Source organism: Blennius ocellaris, assembly GCF_963422515.1.
Source record: "Blennius ocellaris genome assembly, chromosome: 5".
Classification (NCBI taxonomy): domain Eukaryota; kingdom Metazoa; phylum Chordata; class Actinopteri; order Blenniiformes; family Blenniidae; genus Blennius; species Blennius ocellaris.
In genome coordinates this window covers 23,471,769-23,482,838 of record NC_137654.1, presented here as the reverse complement: position 1 = coordinate 23,482,838, position 11,070 = coordinate 23,471,769, and positions in this window count along the sequence as shown.

Genomic DNA, 11,070 nt, shown 5'->3' with positions numbered 1-11,070 from the left:
GATTCGCTCCTGTTCTCTCTTCCGCGCGTTTCTCCTCTACCTATCTCTGAACCTTTTGTTTGTTGTTTGTTTGTGCGGAGAAGAAAAATAAAAAAAGAGTTTGAACTTCATCAAGTAAATGTAATATTTTTAATAAGTTTCATAAACCATTTATTGGATTTGTGTTGCTAGGAAACAAGCGTGGGAAATCATTTTTTTTCAAAGGCTCATGTCTGACACTGAATTAGGCCTACATACACAAAGAAGGAGTTTTTCTCTTCCAATGCATGTATGTAACACAAGCTGTTTTCACATATTAGGGTCAGCTTCAATTATTTTTTTGAATGTTTGAATATAAAGAACATGATTAGTGTTGGGATAGACATGTAAACTGCAATTATTTAAATGTACAATCTCCATTTTTGATTGTTTCACCACATTAACATTTTAAAACTCAACTTCCAGGCAATATGTATGCTGCAAAAGAAAGTAATAAGTATAATGTGTAATGCTATAATGCATTTATTATGTAAAATGAAGAAATAATGAACTTTCAGGTATCAATTGACAGAGGGAGAAAATACCTGTCAAACCCTTTTGTTACAAGAAAATGTGTATGTATTTAGTATCAATAAGTGAATGTTAATCAATAATATAATATAATAATAGGATAATCGTTGTATGTCACCTATGTCAGAATCTGCAAATAATTTACCACGGGGGAAAGAAGGCTAATGACTGTATGACTTTCACTTCTACTTGCTGCACACCAACTCTGATTTAAAAGTCATTTAAATCAAGTCAAGTCAAAAACGTTTTTCATCTCACCAACACACTTTTCACACAAACTTCCACCCTGTCATAATGATTTATTCATTCATTCACAGTGACAAGTGAAGACCATTAAGATTCACCAGAAAAATCTCAGACCCCTGTGTTATGACTTTCTGAAAAGAACTGAAGCTCTAATTGTGGCAATATAGAACCCACAGAAAGAACTTGCAATCTTCACACGGCAAAATCCCAAGCCCATACTCAAACCTTCGCACGATCAGGCAGTGTGCATGCCACAACACCAACATAATGTTTCCAACAAAATATGACACATACTGGCAACAATTTGCTCAGTGTAGCATTATAGTTTGTGTGATTTTCATTTAATAAAATTACTCTTCCGAATAGTGAACATTGAAGTGAATTATGAAACACTTTCAATTTTTAATCTTATTGAGGTTTTGTGGTTCAATTCAGGTGAAATAAAATAGTTAGTGAAGAGACTTCAGCTCAGTAAAACACCTAAACTGACACTTCCACGCTGAAAACGGAGCAAGCTGGTTATAAAAGAAGAAATGAAGTTAGCAACCAGCACCGGCAGAAGAGCTGACCCTTACTTGCTCTCTTTTAGCGCAGCAGGTCAATGAACCAGCAGCGAACTGCATCTCCTCCACATTGATTGACCCGTCAGAGCATCTCAATGCACATGCAGACAGAATAAGCCGTGGTGCTGCCACACACACACACGCACACACACACGCACACACACACACGCACACACACACACACACACATAAATTATGAGACAACTCATGGGCCGCAGGATTGACAGGTTGACCTATCTGACATCCTGATAGAAATGTCAGAAAGAATTAACTAAGGTAGCCGTCACATAATTACCCAGAACTGCCCCATGCTGAATCCCGACCCTGCCTGGATTATTTACATATGTGGGTGGTTTCCATCTGACATTGATCTGCACCGCAACATAATAGAACATCTCGTAGAGCTCTGCAGGTCATCACTTTGCCTGTATGCCAACTGGATTGGAGATTAAATGTTACTAATGTCAGGCCTGCCTCAGAGAGATTGCATCTCATAACTAAATGTTTCAGAAAAAGTGAGTCTTTTTCTTTTGGCTTCAAGGTGCAACAATACTTTATGATAAGGTTGTGTGGCTGTGGTCTGGTTGGGCTTTCAATCAGGAGGTTGCAGGTTTGATTCTCCATCACTCCTGTCCACATGCCTCAGTGTCCTTGAGCAAGACAATTGAACCCCAGACTGCGCTTGAATGGATGGACGAGGCGCCTTGCATGGCAGACACATCCATTGGTGTGTCAATGGGTGGATGTGATTAACAATGATCAGAAGCCCACCATGGTGACCTGTGAGCAGTGGGATTTGAACACGCATACTTTCATTTCCACCACTCTCATACTGCCGTACTTCTTTTCAGAAAATAGCCTAAAAACTATAGTGAAACTCACTCCTCAAATATGGCTTTTGCGTAACTCCTACACGCTTTTGTCTTGGTAAATGTAACAAAGAGTGTCTAAAAAGAAATCCAAGGTTGCATTTTAACTTTGTCACATTTGATGATGAGTCAAAGAAAGCTTGTTCATGAGAAAAAAAAATCCCCTCAAATTGGTATGATTCATCTATTTTACCTTTTCTTTTTGTCATGGCCTTCTGATAACCCTGAAAAATGTCACCTGAAATTATTCTTCAGAGCTTTGTCAGAAAGCATGAAAGCTTTGGTGGAGAGCTCTCCATATATCAAAAGAGAGAAAAGGAGTCAAATGAAAACAGAGCAGAGATTTTGTGTCTTTGATGTCACATCTGGTCTATGTTACATACTGAGGCTCTTGTTGCAATAATGGATTATTATTTAAACTGATTGACACTTTTGCTTCCCTGTTTAACGTACTTATCCCAACAAAACACATGAAATGTATATTTCATAAGCTTGTGTTGAAAGGAGCTACTCAGCCTCTAAATTTGTGATTAACTGATGGCAGCTAGTGAACTTAGAATAAAAAATGAACGTAAAGGGATTTCTGCTCTGAAAGTCCTCAAATCTTTTTGATGTGCTAAATACATGAATGACCTCCATACTGATTACTCCCTTTAAACTTTATAATCATCAGACCTGCTGAAATATGGAGACAAAAGCAAGTGTAGGAGGATTAACCATGTACACTTCACGATTATTACTGTGATGGCATGGATAGGTAGCATAACCTGAAAAATAGAGAAAATAATATGAAAAGATGGAAAAAGTAAATGTAAGATAAACAATGAGCTACAACCATCATTTAACCCGAAAGCAATTATTCCGTGAGTGTTTAATCAGTTAAGCTGGCCTCCCTATAGAGGTGGCTGCACTGAAGCAGCAATGGAATGTCCATACAAAGGGAATGTACGTACAAAACGGGAAAAAAAAGTCAAATAGAAAGCATTTAACAACTTTCCCCTTATGCAATGTGCTTATGCACACACACATTTCAAGTAAATGGATCCACTGCAACAGCTAAATGCTGGAAAAAAAAAGCTTTTTCATCAAACAAGTCAAATACTATCAGGGTAATAGAAAATTCATTCATTCATTACATGTTGCAAGACTTAGACTGAGGACCTCTGCTTTTCTGATTTTGAGTGATTTTTATTGAAATAATGTATCAGCTCCACTGAAGCCTTTTTTTTTTATTACATTTTTTTTGTTTTTAATGTTTGTGAGAGAAGTTTGAGGATACATGGGCAAAATAAATAACACCATCACTTGGATGATGAATGTACTCCATCTTTTTCAACAAGTTCTACAGACTTGTTCTCATTACTATTCATTTTTAAACAAACGTCTGGAAAGAATCATTGAGAGCATGATTTGTGTGGTGGTTGTATTAAGTTTTAATCCAATCTATTTTGTGACAATGTGAACCAGACCCAGGCCTCGATCATATGTGGTACCAAATCGAATACGTATCTGATGTCTTTAAATGTGACAATAAAGTTGCATGTGTGCGTACTCACGGTGACGCCATGCCTTCTTCTGTTCACACCGCAGTCTAATCGCAGTTAAAAATGTGGCATTAAATGTACACAAAGAAATCAGAATTGAGCATCAAGACCTGCGATGTCAACGTAGCCTTAAGTCTCTGCTTTCACCCAGGTGAGAAAACTAAATATTCAGTTTGTGGAAGTCAGGCTGGTGATGTGAAGGACCTACACATCACAGAAAAAAAGATATAGCCTTAAAATAAATGATATCTCGTCATACGTTTTGAAAAGGGAATAAAGTTGTAAATTAAACTATCCCATGTACCACAAAAGGTCATATTGCTCAACTGAGGCAACAAGTTGTTTTCCTTAGTACTTCCTGGGATCTATTCCAATATAGGAGTGACAGACCGACCATAAGCACAACCCTGGTGACCCACCCACAGCCTCACACAAGAGCCAAAAGACCCCTTGCAGCTCATCTGAGTGTCCCAACTTTTAACTGGTATATATGAGCTGGCTGTGTTTCCCCCCTGAGGGAACTCTGTCGACAGAGCTCCACTCACCTGTCTATCCTTACCATTTCTTCATAATCTCCATCACTGACTTTCATTTCTTCCACAATGGCCTGAGGATGAGGCAGACTGTGAAGGATATAGGAAGAAGTGAATGGCCCAGGCCTGATTGGATATCCATCTAATGGCTCTGTTAGTGGACTGCCGGTCCGGACCACCCTCGGACACAAACAATGAGCACATGGAGGAAATAGAGCTGGAATTATATGTTGCAAACGCTCGACAAGGTAAACGTTTACTCTGCATGAACCATAGTGTTTTCTGCCCTGTGGAATAAGAATAAACAAATAGCCACACCACATTGGCTTTATTGTCTGACATCAATGTTGAGTTATTTCACAGCCATGGTGGGCTATTGTATGCAGATTGCACGATGCCCCAGCAGTGAACTCCCCATCTAATCCTTTCAGAGAAAAACCGTAGCATAAGGGAGGAGCTGAATCTCAAGAGAACCCAGAGGGGGTTCAAACAGTCAACAGAAGGACAAAAACCACGCCGGGAAACCATCATCCAACTTTGGCCACATCAACTGAACGTATCCGTACTTTCCACAGAGCCACAGTTTGGATGGTGGAGGCAGGTTGAATGTTTTGATATGATGAGAGCCATTTCAAAATCCCATAAAGGCATCTGAAAACTGAGATTGGAAAGGATAATGTGTCCCTCCCCTTAGGTCAGCGAGACCACACCCCCAGAGGAAACGGCTGCAACTGACCACATTACTGCTGGCGAGGGACGGCGATAAAGGAGAGAAGCTCTGGGCCCATAGTACTGTCTGAAATCAGATTCAGATCCCATTCGTACAATCAAATCATATTATGCTCCACAGCTATTCACAGAGAAGCTATCTATCACTCGCACACGCCATCAACATCCGACCATCTGTCAGTACTTACCTACACAGAGATTGGAGATATGGCCCCGTTTGAGCTTCTGTATTAGCAGTTGCTTTGACATCATTTCTTCTTTGTGCGGCGCTTTGTTGTGGAAAACAGACACAGAACACTAAATCGCATCCGCAGCAGATTAAGCGGCCGTAACAAGCATGGACAGCAGTATTTATTTCATTATTTATTTCATTCTCTGATGAAATCTTCAGATTTCCTCATGTACATCTGTGGAAACAACAAACGTCTCACGTCCTGACAATTTACTTCCCGTTTAATGCTCCTCAAAAAAGTGGACCGACATGTTTGATTTACGAGTTCTCACTGCGACGATGAAGGCGTGATTTCCATGGCTAAAATCTGAAATATTAATCTGAATGCACAGTACTGGGATTTGGGAAGGTACAATTGGCAGGATGAGAAAACCCCTGACAGAAAAACTGTTCTTATTGTTTTGCAGGGTGTGAAATATCCTGCATTTAAATCCCCTTACTGCTCGCCTGCTCGGCTGAAATCTTCTATTTTCTTCATTTTCACACAAAGGCAAGCCTCGAGAGTTTACCGTCTACCTTATGGGGGACTTAACTAATTAACTCTCTGTCTTCCTTTGGCTTGTTTTGCGTTACCACTCAGCTCTTCTAACTAAATTTCGTGATGGTTTGTGTAATCACTGTCGTCTCCAGAAAAAGAAGTTTCCAAGTTTGTTCGTGTCCAAGAGAAATCTACTCCAAGTCTCTATTCCACACAAATGAGTCAATCTGTGGATAACTGATCCTCTCTACTTGACGCAGCTCTCCCCGAGCCCACAGATCACACCCACCTTCCTCCTGCTGCGCTCATGACTGTTCCCGCAGTAAAAAGGTCAGCTGCTGATTGGTGCGCCGTGTGACCACATAATCAAGACAGACGGTGATTGGAGATGTCTCCAAGATGAGGAACCATTTGGCCCCCACAAACTAATATACAGCATTTTAAAGGGCACAAATTGCTGCAGTTCATTCTTCTTTCAGTAATGACACAAGCACTAGTCTAGCCATTTCAGATCCTGCGTTATATAACTCAGAGTCGGGGGGGGGGGGGGGGGGGGGGGGGGGGTACCGACAGGTCACAAGAAGTGGAAGGAACCAACCTCAGCAATCCCAAAAATAAATAATCAATTCATGTATAGGAAGAACATGCAAACTCCGAACAGACTCAAACCTTTTGCAATGCGCCACGGTGCAAACTCATCAGACTGGCACGTACAGCTTTAAAAAAAAAAAAAAAAAAGTTTGTTCTCATTCTTTTTCAAAGTGTTCTGTGATTTTGCTCTGTTGGTGCATCTGTTCCAGGGAGAGAGTGATTAATTTCACATTTTAATCTCTTTATACCCGTAGACAGACACCAGCAGATTAAGGTGTGGAAATCTGGCTTCAGCTTTTGTCTGGCAATTAGTAAACAACATTAGAGGTTGCGGCAATGACACTGAAAAGGCAAATGATGGATATTTACTTCGAGGTAGGTGCCAAGTAAAAACACGTCCAAAAAAAATCCCTCCCACATTGATGGGTGCAACATGTAGGTGGAGGATGTAGGGTTGATGAATGCATGAGTTGAATGCATAGCATTTATTTTATTGATCTTGATTATGATCTTCAAAGTAAACACAAGTTTAAACAACAACAGCAAATGTAGGCTAATACTAGAAAAGATGATAAACTAAATTCTGATCTCAATCTAATTTAGATTATCTGTAATATAAGCCTCCCACACTCATTGAAATGTGAATAAACAGATGCATGGGAAAAGACTGTGATCTATGAACTGGATGATTGAATGTTCCATTACTCTTTAAATCGTAAACATGTTTCACTTTTTTTCATAATATTCTTGTGGGTTTGGTACATTGAGATATTCTCTTCAAACCAGATGATGGTCCCAATGGGGTTAAATCACCTGTTGCATCTCCTAAAGTCTCAAATCTTCTAGAAAAATGCATTTTTCCAGAACAAACTCTTTGTTGTAGAAGAGTTCAATCTTATTTCTTTTCCTATTTCCAATAAACTTTGAAATTTGATGGCTTTATTTTGTTAAAATTCATGCATTACAAAGTTGAATATTGCTACATCAGTTCTGGAAGCAGGCTTTATGTGTTATACCCTCTTTTCCTTAAGTTGTTAAGTCATTGTTCATACTTTAATGCACTTCCACAAATACTGACAGTTAAATATTTTTGATGTATTCTAAGAAATACCTTTTATCTCCATACGTTATTGAATAGTTTACAGATGAGGGATTGCCTCATATAAACATATGAAGTTCATAAAGTTTTCCATGCTTTTTTTGTGCATGATGTGCAGCTGTTAGCACTGTGATGCTCAGTCAATGTGGATTATAGTGTCGGTCATGCCTCTCCGTGGAGTTTGCATGTTCTCTCTGTGCATGTGTGGGTTTTCTCCACAGAATCCAGTGGTGGGATGGATGGATGGATGGATGGATGGATGGATGGATGGACGGATGCATGACATCTGTGCGTGCATTTGATGTTGTGTGTTTAATTCAATATCTCTTTTATATTTCAAGCCAGTTGTAGAGAGCTTCCTAAATGCGTTTGTATTCATCCAGTTTTATGATCCACCAAAACACCTGCCTACTGTTGAAGATTAATTGCTGATGAGTGAATGTAGACCGCAGCATGAACAAACCAGGACGTTGTTGTTGAGCCGATTAGATTAAATTGTTCACAGGGAAGGAGTTTGTTGATAACACCCCAGTGATCGAGCAATCCTCTTCCCATTATGCACTATTATGCGATAATATCAAAACAATTGCAAGTTGTGCGGCAATAGGTTCAGCAGTTTTCTTTTCTTTAAAAAGACTACTGCAGTATCCAAAAAGTTATGTCTTCGGAACTTAATCTAAACTTTGACCATTACTGAAGTCTTAATAAGTAAAAATGATTCCACTTTTCGTCCACTTTCTAATATAATGAATGAGTTTCCTCCCTAACAGAATATTCCACCTGTTGAAGGCTATTAACCTGCAATTTTGATCCATAGTAATTCTATACGGGCACTTTTTGAGCCAAAGTGTTATAAATAGTGGTTGATTTTGAAATTATTCAGATTTCAGCACACAATATCACAGCATGCATTCCCTTTCTCGGTCGAGGTGTTACAACATAGGGAACCATTGTTCAGGCTGATGTTAGGTGAAGAGGTTTTGTGCATTTTGATAATGATTATATATAGTAACGTGCAATTTAAACAAAGGAAACAGCATTGGGGTTTCACTTAAAGTCCTCGGCTCTATTACAACAAAGTGTTTGAGAAAGTCGAAGCAGCCAAGTGGTCCGGCTACCGGCAGAGTGCGTCTGTAATTGATGGACACTTGGCATGCACTGTACGCCTGGCGATTTGTAGAATCTATAAAAAGAGATGTTGAGGTAATTATGTTTGTCATGATATATTGAAAGCAGGAATGGGCAACCTAATCAGAATAGCTTGACAGCTGTAGCATGCAGATGCTATCAGACCTCGTGTCCATGATGATGAAATGAAAGCGGGTCATTTTAACAGGTAACAGCTGCTCATGGCTAATTTGTTCAATTATGCGCAGAGAATGTAGGCGGAGGTTGATTCTTTGCCCCGAGGGACTTCCTCTCTCTTCTCCCTTTGCTTCCAGCATGTGCTGCGTAATGGAAATCCATATTCAAAAGAAAGGAAAATGTGGACACTGGGCCCTCTGTTTCCTATATTTCACAGAGGTCTTCTTCTTCTTCTTTCTTTTTTGAATTCGAGCAATTGCCAACAATTACTTTTGAGTTCTCAACTGAGTTTCTGTCAATATGATGGCAAGATGGTGCTATTTCCTGTAGTGTGTTTCTTATACATGAGCAGCAACAGGATCATATCTGTGTAACCACAGGATGATGATGGCAGCCTTGCTCAGAGTAATGTCCTCCAGTACACAGGGTGGGGGGGGATTGCATTATGGAAGGTGGTGATCACTCAGAGTCGTGATGTTATTGTTAGCGATGAGAGCTCGGTAGGTCCAGATTGATTTAATGCCATGAAGTTTCCCTTACAGCATAGGCTCACGCTGACCTTTGAGAGAAAAATTTGATTTGGGGAACCTGCATCCAGCATAGCTGCCAAGTCGCTGTGCGATCGTCGGTCCAGCAGTAAAACTACTTCAACCAGTCAATCAACGAGCAGCTGCTTCCAACTTCATAAGAACAGCCCTAAAAATAAATCTCTTAAATACTGTACTGTGTTTGTCAGAATATAATGATGAAAGCTACAACTTGATAAAACTGAGATTGTTTTTAATTGCTCTTCAATTAGCAATGACCAATGATTGGTTGAACTCTCTTGTAGGTCATTTAATGTTTAATGCATGGCAGATAATTAGTGCTGCGAAATATGGCTGTTGTTTACTTCTCCTCATCTGAATTTATCTCTGTGTTCCAAGATCTCTGTGAGATAGCAGAGCAACTTAAAAATAAATTTGCTTCCTACAAGCACATTGTGTTCTTTCTCTCTCAGTGTGTACACACACACACACACACACACACACACACACACACACACACACACACACACACACACACAAAGAGAGAAAGAACTACATGTTGAAAAAGGAGCAAACAGAGAAAGTATTTAAGAACTCAAATGTTTCTGATTATAATCCCAAACCAAACCGTTCTGATCTGACAGCCGGGGAATGTCAAGACTGACTGGATTTATTCCCCCTGAATTATTAAAAGGAAAATGGAACTGGCATTTCAGATTCGGTGAGATGATTTATAATCTTGACATTTATTGGTTTATAGATTTAACATACAAATTCAATCTTGAATGTTTTCAAACTTGTGTGTGTGTGTGTGTGTGTGTGTGTGGGGGGGGGGGGGGTTACTACTCTGAACAAACATTCTTTTATATATATATATATGTGTACTTACTGTATATTTAGTTTGTGGATTCGCCATTAAAGTTGAATAAATGGGGAACCATATTTTCATTTATTAGAACTGAATGTCACATCTATAGGTACTTAGATATACACCAAGCCTCAAATCACTTTGCAGCCCCTGGCAATCATGAAAGAAATAAATGTAATGTATACTATGTGATGTATAATCCAACAGGCAGGGCAGTTGCAGGCTTCATAAAAATCCTTTCAATAATAAAAAAAAAAAATCCTTTCAATAATGCATGCAAACATGAATTCAAAACAGCCTGAACAAACAATATTGTTTTGTGTGAAACACACCAGCAGAAACTGACTGCTGGTCATGAGACACAGCAGGTGCAGGCTGCAACTGTGACATCAGAGATGACTTGTGAGCATTTGGGTAAGGCTAAGTCACTCTCTTTGAGATGTTGCTTGATGAAAACCATCAAGGCCACAGTGATCTTGACCTTTCACTCGTCAAAATCTGTTCAAACTGAACTCTCTGCGAAAGCACATAAGGCACGTCCATTGTCTTTTCAGAGATCCTGATAGATTCCACTCACAAGAACTCATCGGAAATTCTACAAATGTGAGGTGACCTTGATTTAGGTGAAAGTTAGCAGGACTGCCAAATTGGTTGAAACTGACTGAAGGAATTCTGTGGATATTGCATAAAAAAATATATAAATAAATAAATAAAAACATGGAGGAAATGAAAATGTGGCTGTAAAATTTTGTAAATACGTATATTTCGGTGTATTTGGTCTGTGACTCTCTGGCAGGATCTTTATTGTGATCATGTCTGTTGCAGACCTAAAACATGCGAGACGCTGAGCCTGTTGCCAGGATTAAAAACCCCTGCAAGCTTACTGCGTTCACCGTAAGAACAGTCTAAAGGTGCTGACAAAAGCAGAGTTTGAAAT